The 11,329-nt window shown below is 46.9% G+C and overlaps 1 protein-coding gene across 8 annotated transcripts in view; it reads left to right on the forward strand.

Moving 5' to 3' along the window:
• The window catches only part of rims2a (regulating synaptic membrane exocytosis 2a), a gene marked incomplete at both ends in the record, with an annotated part of 122,544 nt that overhangs the window by 43,925 nt on the left and 67,290 nt on the right, over positions 1-11,329 (forward strand). The gene's annotated exons all lie outside the window — the stretch shown is intronic.

An 11,329-nucleotide genomic window follows, 5' to 3' on the forward strand; every position in this document is an offset into this window, starting at 1 on the left:
TCTCTTCTAGAATGGTGCCTAGGAGAGGGTTAAGGGGGAGAATATGATATTGTAAGTACTGTAAGTCGTGATTTGATTATGCGCCAGAGAGATGCATTGTGGTGGTTTGGCCACAGTGGAAGGATGGCTTCCCTGTAGATGTACAGTAATTGGAGAGTGCTTAGGCCTTCTTTCATTTGCCTCCAATATTACCCAATTACGGCTCTATTTCTGACATGCAAGATCCAGTCACATGACAATTCCTATAGTGTGAAACAGCATTAGAAGAGATACCCATCGGGCTACCAGCGTTCTCTACAGTACTGTATATGAGAATAGCTGATTGAAGCGTAACAAACATGTTGACTATTGTAAATTCCGCATCTGCAAGAAAGTGGTGGTGGCTCTTTTCTCCCGTAGCCCTCAGCTTTCCTTTGAAAATCATGGAAAGCAAAACACACCCCACACGGTCACTCTTGCTGGAATACTTTCAGTTTTCAGTTTTTATAATTGATGGTTGGTGTTAAAAATAGATTCTGTAGTGGTTATCTTGAACTGTGCAGAGTGCTCCAGGCAATGTGCAGTGTTTACTGGTGTGGAACAAAGCTAAATTTAAATTGAAATGCCGGAATGAAATGGGCTCCCTCATGTTTTCGTCATGTATTTTTTCCCTGTTGCGTAATTGCTGTCATATTTTCCTGAACATGCTACTGTACTTCTTACAGAATGTGGGCTCCAACATGAGCATTTCGTTCTCTAAAAGAAATGTTTGAGAGTGCTTAAAGTTCTGAAAGGTTCATTCGATTAGATCAAAGTAGCTAGTTACTATATGACAGGTAATGAGATGTTGTGGGAGGCTCACCATTTGAAGCATGAATGGGATGTAATCTCTACTGAGTGTGGTGTGACCTTTTATACATTTATTTTCACCATGTATTCAGTGTGGTCACAAAGGTGCAGTAAAAAGCCTGGTAAATAAAGAAGCATATCATTTATTTAGTGGCCTTAGTATTATGCATTAAATACGTGTGCCTAAATAGGGTCTGTGGCACATAGTGTGAACATGGTTGTCGCCTTGGTGTTTTTTCCAGAGGTGAGGGAACTGCCAGTGTTGCCATTTGTTGATCTTTGATGACAACCCACTGGATTGGTTGAGATCACCTGGTGGTACCTCCGCCAGAATGCATGCTGGGAGGGTAGGTCGTAAGATGAGCGTGGACAGCCCAACCTTGAACCATGGACTTGTTCTGCATGGGCATCATCATTTGTCAATGATGATTAGAAGATAACTGCATATCAGCCACCCATAAACTGACCACTGTAACCCCCCCCCCCCCCCCCCCCCCCCCCCTACATAGGTGGAACACAAAGGTTGGGTGTTTGCCTTGTAGTGTCGTGCTGCTGCAGTCTTGTCTGCTGATAATAATAGACCCAGAAGACTTAGGAGTGGAGAAACGTACGTGTGGAGCCCCTGTGAATAGTTATTTTGGGCAGGGATTATTAAACCATCCTCTGACTCACCCTTGCTTTTTCATTACCTCCTCACTTTCTATGGAGCCAGACAGCCGCCCAGCGTTCCCTTTGATTTCAAATGCAGCTTGCTCACTGGAATGAAAAATGCATACTTAGCAGAACCAGAAAGAAAAGTGTGTGTGTGTGTTTGTGTGTGATTGTGTGTGTGTGTGTGTGTGTGTGTGTGTGTGTGTGAGTGAGAGAGCGAGAAGAGAGAGAGAGAGAGAGAGAGAGAGAGAGAGAGAGCAGAGGATGACGGGGAGGCAGTGGTTCTTGAAAGACATTTTTTACCATTGGAAGAAAACAATACTCTGGAGCAACAATAAAATGTGCTCAGTTATGAATAGCTTGACAAATTTCACAATATGCTCTCTACAGGCACAGCCTTATGGGAATTAACAATGCTTGACAAGTATTCAACATGCTGCAGCAGCAGCAGGGTTTCCATGGCTATTTCTCTGTGCTGACCTGGAAAAGGTCTTTATAATACATTGTATGTCTGACAGCAGAATTGCACTCTTGTTTACTCTCATTTCATGGCATCATGATTTTATTCATCCCAGATTCTGATTGTGTGTGTGTGTGTGTGTGTGTGTGTGTGTATGTATGTATGTGTGTGTGTGTGTACTGTAGTGTTGTGACTAACATATGCTGCAGGATGTGCATGAGTCTTCTCCAAGAGGCATAAGTAAACGATTGGAAGTAAGGGGGGAACACAAATTGTGAAATGACTGAAAGGAAAGACCCTGCCCCGTTGTTGACCCTGACCCTCTCGTCGACCAAGACGGTAGCTGCAGTATTAATCAACATTATATATGTGTAAATGCTGCAGTGTTTCTCTAACTTTTACACACCAGTGCCACCTTATGTCCAGGTGCCATGGCTTTGGGTGTCGGTGGTGTGTTTTCTTTTGAAGGATTTGTGAAGGAATAGAGCCCTCAGATGTGGTAAAGACCGGTCACAGATCAGCAACAAACGCATGTATTTCCTCATTGGCTTAACGACTTGCCAAAAATGTTAATTGCATGCCTCTGGTGTTAATTACTTTCAGTCACTCCTGAGAATGCCTGCTGTCTTGATCTCCCACCGCGATGGCGGTATTAAGCTGTTAAACTCAAGCTGAAGTCAATAAGCATAATTACATACTGTACAGTGCCGCTCCAAGATTACCCCAGTGAACAGTCTGTGTGTTTTTGTGTTTGGTAGAGGTGTTTGCTTTATTAATTCCAGCAGTGTTAGATTTTTTTTTGTCTACGCTGTTTTCTGAAATAAGAAAGATGTACTACATGCTCACAATAACCTTTGTCTGTGGGGAGGAGTGTAGCAGAGAGAGAGAGAGAGAGAGAGAGAGAGAGACAGAGAGAGAGAGAGAGTCCTGACTGGTAGCTAATCTTAATGCCATATTCTTTTGGGGCTTGGCCTACATAGCTTGGCAGTGGCGCTTCTTAAAAGGAGACATAGTTGGCAATGTGGTAGCTGTTTTAAAGTGTGGACTATAAACATGGCATAAACACACAGGCCTGCAGTCCTGAGCTGGGGGGCCAATTACTGACGTGGGATATATGCAGGCTCTGATGGCTGCTGTGATGGATGTGGTGCTACCCAACTTCCTGTCTGCTCCATCTAGAACGTTCCACAGCAGAGCACCGAATTGTGCTGAACGTTGCCAGCTGTATCAAACAATGTGTGTGTGTGTGTGTGTGTGTGTGTGTGTGTCTGTGTGTCTGTGTGAATTTGTGTGTGTACAGTAGATGTGCTGACATACATGTCTGACATACATTGTATATGTCTATCTAGAGAGGCTCATGGCATGCCACTGTGAAAGGTCTGTATACAGTAAACTGTAGTAGGCCTATAATCTTTTATTTACATGAGGTAAATCCATACCATCCTCTTGCTCCGTTTTAGCTCTGGTTTATATACAGTATGTCAGCCCATCAGCCATATGTTAACAACACAGATGTTGTTGACAGAGAGCCGGTGCAGGAGTTCATTACAGGTTATGTACCCATCTAAGGGAAGGGGTCATCCTTGGTGCCCTGGTTGGCAGAACACTCCTTTTAAAGCCACTTAGCCCCAGGGCGGGGTTAGCGCGGCCCCTCGGCAGCCTCTGGAGCCAGCCGGGAAGTGCCGTGTCAACAGCCCATCTCCCACCTGTTTTCCCACATACTCCCACCTGTCAATCACCTGTCCCCTCCGATTCCCCCACACCCAGATAGGAGGCCCCCCCTTGTTGGGAGGTCTCAGACTTTCTCCCTCTCTCTCTCTCTCTCTCTCTCTCTCTCTCTCTCTCTCTAGGAAGGCAGAAAGAGAGAGAGAGAGAGACAGAGGGCAAGACTATTTCAGATCCCAATGCAGTTTGTTCCAGCAGAGAGTGATAGAGGTTGCTTCCTTGCATTTGTGTTGACAATCCCCTCGGTGGGTTCTGAGTGATTGTATGTACTGTATTGTTTGACTAGTGAGAGGCCGAGAGACTGTAGGTGCTATTAATGCTCCCTCAGTAGCACCACCGTGTCCTCAGTCACCCAGCCTCACCGTCCCTCCGAGGAGGAAGTCACAACGCTACATGCGTCGCCGTAGAATGTCCCTCAACGCACTCTACTGCCACAGAAGGGCATTACTAAAACAGGTCATCGGATAAAGCTACGTCATAATGGCGCAGCATCAGAAAAAATAGTATTTGATCCGTTTTTTGTGATGCACAGAAATTATAGTTGAGATAATCTCTCTCCCTCCCTCTCGTATCCGATGCCTGAAATCCCCCCCGCTGGGAAAAAAAAAAAAAAAAAAGTGTAATTTGTTCAGTTTCAGGATCATTTTTTTTTGTAAGAACTCGGTTGAATGAGATTAGGTCAGATCCCAGGTCTGCTTTTCATTGGTGATAACTGGCACCCAGTAATCAACTGAGAAGCGTAGTCCCCCCCCTAGGGGGGCGTGCGCTAGTAGACTTCTAGCCACATCCAGCCACATGACAACGGGTATTAAACGATAACTCCCCGCCATGCTCCCAGCAGCCTTTGCAGCAGGTCATAAGCTGTGCCATCTCCCTTGTCCGACAGTGTGCCTGGGAGCGGTGGGCAGAGACACCAGCTGGGAGGACGCAGAGAGGAGGAGGAGAGGATGGTAGCAGCTGTCTAAAGCCTCTGATTCTAGGACATCATTTGGGATCCTTTGTGTAACAGCGTTTTTCGGGAGCTAATCGGTTGGTGGTTGCAGCAGGTTTTTGCAGTGTTGGAGTGTAGTATAACCCGTTAGGGGTTGGGTTGGTGTGTGTTAGCCCCCCCGGGGGGGCTTCCCAGATGTACAGACGCTGACTCAGTCTTGCAGCTACAGTAGTGTGACATCAGTAAATGGACTCTTTGAGCTTTTTTTTCCTCTCACGTTCTATCTCTTCTCTGATTGGTCTTTGTTGAGACATGCACATGCAGCCTGTTTTTTTAGTTATCTCATTTCAATAAAGACCGTTCCGCGATATATTGTTGTCATTAGGAGGCCAAATTCGCTCTAAGAGGAGAGCTCTCGAATGCAGCGCAGTCATTTGTTTTCATTTGACTTCTCTCCATTACCCGCAAAGTAGAGGTGGCAGAATCCCCACGGGGGCAGGCTCGCATTTTCACCTTGATTGCTTTTCACTCTCTTATTTAACATGTTTCACCAGAGCCTGCGCTGCTGGTGCGTCACACTCTCCAAATCGGGCTGCAAACCAGCGTCGTTGCGATGAACATGCCTAACCTCTCTGGGTTATAGTGGGAAATGAAACAAGGAGGTTTGGAAAGGGGAGAGGATTGAAAAAACAAACAAACAAGCGGCTTGGTCTGAAACTAAATCCGGAGATTGACTGAGATTGCGTAGGATTTTGGGAGCTGAAAGGCCATGTGTCTGCGTGGAGCAGCAAGGAAGCGCTTTGAGCTCAACTGCATCCCGGCATCTCAGAGTATACAGTAAGGCTGTTTTAATCTGTCCTTTCATTTTTTTTCTTTTTTTTTGCTCACTGTCATCACCCACACGTAGGTGTTGTTAGTGAGATGTGACTTCAGTGTAGTTGTGTTTGAATGATTAGTCCTCCCTCTGGCTCCCTCACTAACAGCAGCAGGCACATCATGGCCTTTTCCCTCCTATGACATAACAAAAGGCTTTTAAACCTCCTAACCGGTCATAGTTACTGAGGGAGAGAATTGTGGTGCGTGTGTGCGTGTGTGCGTGTGTGCGTGCGTGCGTGTGTGCGTGCGTGCGTGTGTGTGTGTGTGTGTGTGCGTGTGTCCGTCCATGGGCCTACAGTAGCCTACAGTACGCGATTGGGAGCAGAAACCAGCAACAACCATGAAGGGTGCATCGGTCACTGAAAGCTTTCTCATTGACTTTCAATTATTGATCTTTCCTGTTGTGGCATTCCTTTTGGTTTTAAATGGAATATCAGCATAGCCTGTGGACACATTGAAGAATAGCTTCCTTCTCCACATCTCTAATATAAAAAAAAACCTCTAGAAAACAAAAGAAAATATTTTTGGAACCGGATGTTCTCTTATTACGTGCCTGTTGTATTTAAAGGATTCCGACTGTACCTCCTCCTTTCACATGTATCCAGAAAGTGTCCATGTCCTTCCGGGAGAGAGAGAGAGAGAGAGAGATGAGAGATGTGCTGCCTGGGAGCTCATAGCCCTGGGAACGGCCTCTCTTATACCACCAGCGCCACGCTGTAAATCAGTCAGAGCCTTGTGTGTTGCAGATGCTCAACGTTAATGTATGTCTGATAACCCCTTTTTTATGATAACCCGCATCAAACGTTAATGATTTGTCACCGCAAAGGCCTCCTCCTGGAGCTCCAGGAAACACTTCATCACACAGCCACCTGCCCCTCGCCCCCCCACCCCCTCCCCCAGCCCCCTCCCCCAGCCCCCACCCACAGCCCCCACCCCCGTCGCCTTCTCTCACTGCAGCCACAGACACAACCGTCTCCTCTCTGTGGGCGTCACACATCCCATCGGTGGGTCACCGGGAGGAAGCTCAGATCTCTCAGAATGCCAAGGACTGAGGCTTCACAATTAATATGGCTTGTCGTCCCACACACACACACACACACACACACACACACACACACACACACACACACACACACACACACACACACACACACACACACACACACCTCAATGTTGTTTGCCGTTTGGTGTAGAAGGCAGTATTGGGTGCAGTCGATTGTTGGAAAAAACAGCTGATTTTGCAGTTTTTCTTTGAAGTAGCATGATTCATGTGACAGTTTGAGATGTGTTCCCTCCCGTGCAATGCTTTGTATGAGAACATGGGACCATGCCCTCACTTGTAACATTAATGATACTGGGTAAAAGCCATTTAGAATAACTGTAGTGGAGTGATGACTATCTTTACCCTGTTTAATAAACAAGCGCAAGGCTAACAGAGGCAACAGATCTTTGTATTATCTCCACATTGTATGGAGAGGCCCTTTATGGTTACGGTACAGTGTGAATAGGCTGTAGTAACAGTGAGTGACAATCCCGATGCAATCTTTCACCGCGCACTTGAACATTTCTATTTCTATATGTTCGCGGGGAGCAGACAGAGAGGGACAGTGAGGAGGCCTCTCTTTGTCAGACGGTTATGGGGATTCATTGAGCTAGCTCACCGACGAGCCAGTAGATGATGCTCCCTTATGCAGTGTGAATGCAGTTCAATGCCATTGTCTGGGCTCACATCACACCCTACGCAGTTCATATTTCAAACTGAGGTATGGGAGAGGAGAGAAAAGCCTAAAGCAGCCGTTGGACGTCAGAACGGGCTTTGCGAAGGAATCATTGCGGGCCGCTTCTGCATAACGTCACTGTCCGCCTACGATACTGCACTGCCAGGGGCTGGCCTGAATGCACAATGCACACTGCATCCTCTCCTCCTCCCTGTGCTATGACAGAGCAGAGCTGGCCTCTCCTCCTCCTCCTTCTCCTCCTCCTCCTCCTCTCCTCTCCTCTCCTCTCCTCTCCTCTCCTCTCCTCTCCTCTCCTCTCCTCTCCCCTCCCCTCCCCTCCTCTCCTCTCCTCTCCTCTCGTCTCCTCTCCTCTCCTCTCCTCTCCTCTCGTCTCCTCTCCTCTCCTCCCCTGTCTGTCTGTCTGTGAGGTTTGAATGCAAATCTAAGATCAGCCGACTGTGTCATAGGAGAACAGGGGGGAGCTGGAGAGCACAGAAACATCTGCAGAGAGAAAAGAACCTTTTACAATATCAGTGCGAGTCAGAGGAATGGGACATCATAATGTACACATCATCCCCAGTAGAGCACAGTGTTCTGTTGCACTGTAGACCTGCTCTGGCAACGTTTCCATAACGATGCACTGTAGGCAGATGTGGAGGCTGGAGCTTTGCAGACTCTTCTGTTTAGACAGAAACTATACTGTATTGTACATGGTTATGTAGGATGTGATATTTGTGATATTTATGTCTAGTCGAGATAGGGCTTGTCAAGGATTGTGTGCTTATGTTTGTTTGTGTGTGTGTGTGTGTCTGTGTGTGTGTCTGTGTGTGTGTTGGTGTGTGTGTTGGTGTGTGTGTTGGGAGGTGTAGTATTTCATAACAGGCAGTCCTGCAGCGACATTGGCTAAAGGCCCTGAGGACGTACTAAGAACTCTTACTCAAGCATTTGCTATGCAGCCACGCACGCACACACACACACACACACGCACGCACGCACACACACACACACACACACACACACACACACCACCCACACACCTCCATCGCCACCATGCCTGTCTTCTTCCCATGCTGACTACACAATGTTACCACCACTACCTCTCCTCCCCCATCTGCTCTGTCCAAGTCACACAGCCTGTCCCCTACTCCAGCAGATCATGTCTGCTGCCTCCTCACATTAGGATTTGTGAATGAAGCGGCAGTTAGTGTCCAGCAATCTTATGAATAATGTATTCATCCAGGCCAAGCATGTGAATCACTCGTGAGGTACCGGACACTAAGGCGCTACGGTGGTGGGGATTATTATGAGTCTCAGTAGGCAGAGGAAGAAGGTAAAGATGCTGATTAACTATTTAACAGGACCTACTCCCCTTTTTCTTATTCACCCATAGTGAAGATTAAAAAATGTATATTGTACTTGGTCTTTAAATATACATTGTATGTACAGTAACACTGTAGTATTCCTTTTACAATCGTCTGAAATTCAGATGCCATGTATTTCTAATATGATAAAGCCAACACTACATTTACATTTACATTTATGGCATTTAGCAGACGCCTTTATCCAAAGCGACTTACAACAAATACATTTGTCTAAGTAAGTGAATCATCTATCTATCAGTCATCATAAGAACAAGTCATCTATGCTAGGACCACGGGCTATTGGCACAATGCTAGAAGAAAGGAATTCTTTTTTTTTTTTAGGAAAACACTTCCTTAAGTACAGCAAAATGGTGGATTAGGAACTTGAATCCACTTCTCCATCTCTTCCAGAGCTGGAACAGTGAAAGCGGATAGGGACGCCACAGCGGCGCTGCAATTAGATTGGCCTCTGATGAGCTCCCATTATCCTCCTCCCTCCCCAGGCACCGAGCCGTGTTGGAGCGTGTGAGAGCAGAGTGCTTCGTCTGGTCTGGCCTGGTGTGGCCTCGGACTCTCTTTATGAGCAGGCAGGCAGGCAGAGCCAAAGATCCGTCCGGGGATCTGTCCGTCCCCACCCCTCTGTAGGGTCTAGCCCCCCCTATAGGCCCACCCCCCCGACCCGTTACGGCTCTTTGAGTTAGCTCATTGACCAATCGCAGTGCCTACACTCTGGTGCACCCATCTCTGATTGGTGTTCGGGGGGTGAGGGGGTGGGGGGGGGGGCGAGGTGTGTGTGTGTGTGTGTGTGTGTGTGGGGGGGGGGGGGGCGGTGCAGTGTGTGGTACCGGAACAGTGACCCAGAGGGCAGAGCCAGAATCCTGTTACCAGCCCAGTGAGTCAGCCAATAACACGGAGGCTGGAGCCACAGCCGCCCGCCCTGGCTGCTGAGAAAACATGCTGGAAGTGATTAATGGACCTCGGTGAAATTTATGGAAGGTTGTCATGTACAAAATTAAGGGGATGCTTCAGAAAGCTTTTTAGTCCAAAAATGTCATTATCTTTTTTTTTTTTTCTCTCTCGTTTTTTTTTCTCCTTTTGGAGGAAAAGTAGAAAAAGACTCATGAATAATTGAGCTCTGACAAAGGGAATGTATTAACATACAGTGGCCTCTTCAGCGCTCCTCACTCGGCTACTTCCTGCTCTGTTTCCTCAGGAATGAGTGGTGGCTAATCTTCAGGAGGTATTCCTCATCGTGGAGCCTATAGCAAAATATGAAAACGTTACTGACCCATTAAAGTTGTGCCATATTCAATTGTCCCGAGAGGACTTGAGATCCACTTAAACACACATTCATGGTTGCTGGACCATAGCTATGTTTACTCACAGAAACCATCCTCAACTGGGTTTCTTGCGCAGAATTTTGTGTGACGGACAGAAAAATTGACCTACAGCATAGAACTCTCCTCTCCCCCACTGGGTCTATAGTACCAGACTTCAGTGTCGTACCAGTTGTGTCTGGATGTTTCTAATGACTGTGGAGATGTTTTCCAGGGGGAGCGAGAGAAGAGACAGAATTAGGGAAATGTCTCCTTGTCTTTACAAAGTGGAAATGAGCTCATTAATAATAGCCTTTTTGCCAGCATGTTCCTAACTTAGACACATCATTCCTGGCTACACACACGGCTCAGAAACGGCCCTTCCCCCTCTGGACAGCCCATCCCAATGCTTGGGAACAGCACATCATTTATCATCGCACTTTCTCTTCTCCACCTCATCCCTCCCCATCTCTCTCTCTCCCTCTCTCTGCCTGCACACAGATACACACACACACACACACACACACTTGCACGCTATTAATTTGAAAATACAAACAGGTCATACTCAGGCTGGGCGTGTAGTTAATCATGTGTCATCTCGCTGTTTGAAATGCATTGCAATGATGATTATTTAACCACCTACAGTATATCAACAAAGTAATCAGATGTTATCAAAATGAAAATTAAAGATTACCCACTACAGTAGCCGAATCCCAAAGAGGAAATAGGCTAGTCGCACACTATTGAATAGATGATAGTAGGGTATCGAATGAGATGCTTCTATTAATCCATCATATTATACTTTTCGAATGTATTTGTAAAGGCTTTGACAGTATCCTCACTCATGGTGAAAAACAGCCTTTTCTAAAATGCTTCCCCAGGGCTGTGTGTGTCTTTCAGAGATATACGTATGCTGTTATCTTCGGATTTGTCTACCGTACACAAGCTTCTATGCGTGATTTCAGTGCAGATAGTTACAAAAGTATTGGAATCGCTGTCCTCGCCGAACCCCGGCTCCATCTGTAGACTGTGGCAGAGATCCCTTTCATCAGCCCCTGACTGAGGCCCACGCAGTGTAGAGCACAGGCCCGGTGGAGGAGCAGGGAAACATGATGAAGTGCTGTGGAGGCTCTCCTCTGACGGATACTTTACATCTCCACCTCCACACACACACACACACACACACACACACACACACACACACTCACACACACACACACACACACACACACACACACACACACACACACACACACACACACACACTGGTGTCTCAGGGGAAAAGTGCTCTGTGTTTGGAGTGGGTTTGGAAAGCAGGCAGACAGGGCACAAAGCTCCCCCTCATCCTCAGCTTCAGTGAGATGTTCATGCTGGTGATTCACACAGCGGTTGTGCAGTGTGCTCCTGTAACAAGCAGCCTTTTACATAAACAGTCTGCCTCAGAGACGCTACGGTCCAATTTG

The sequence above is a fragment of the Argentina silus genome (genome assembly GCF_951799395.1).
Source record: "Argentina silus genome assembly, chromosome: 10".
Lineage (NCBI taxonomy): Eukaryota > Metazoa > Chordata > Actinopteri > Argentiniformes > Argentinidae > Argentina > Argentina silus.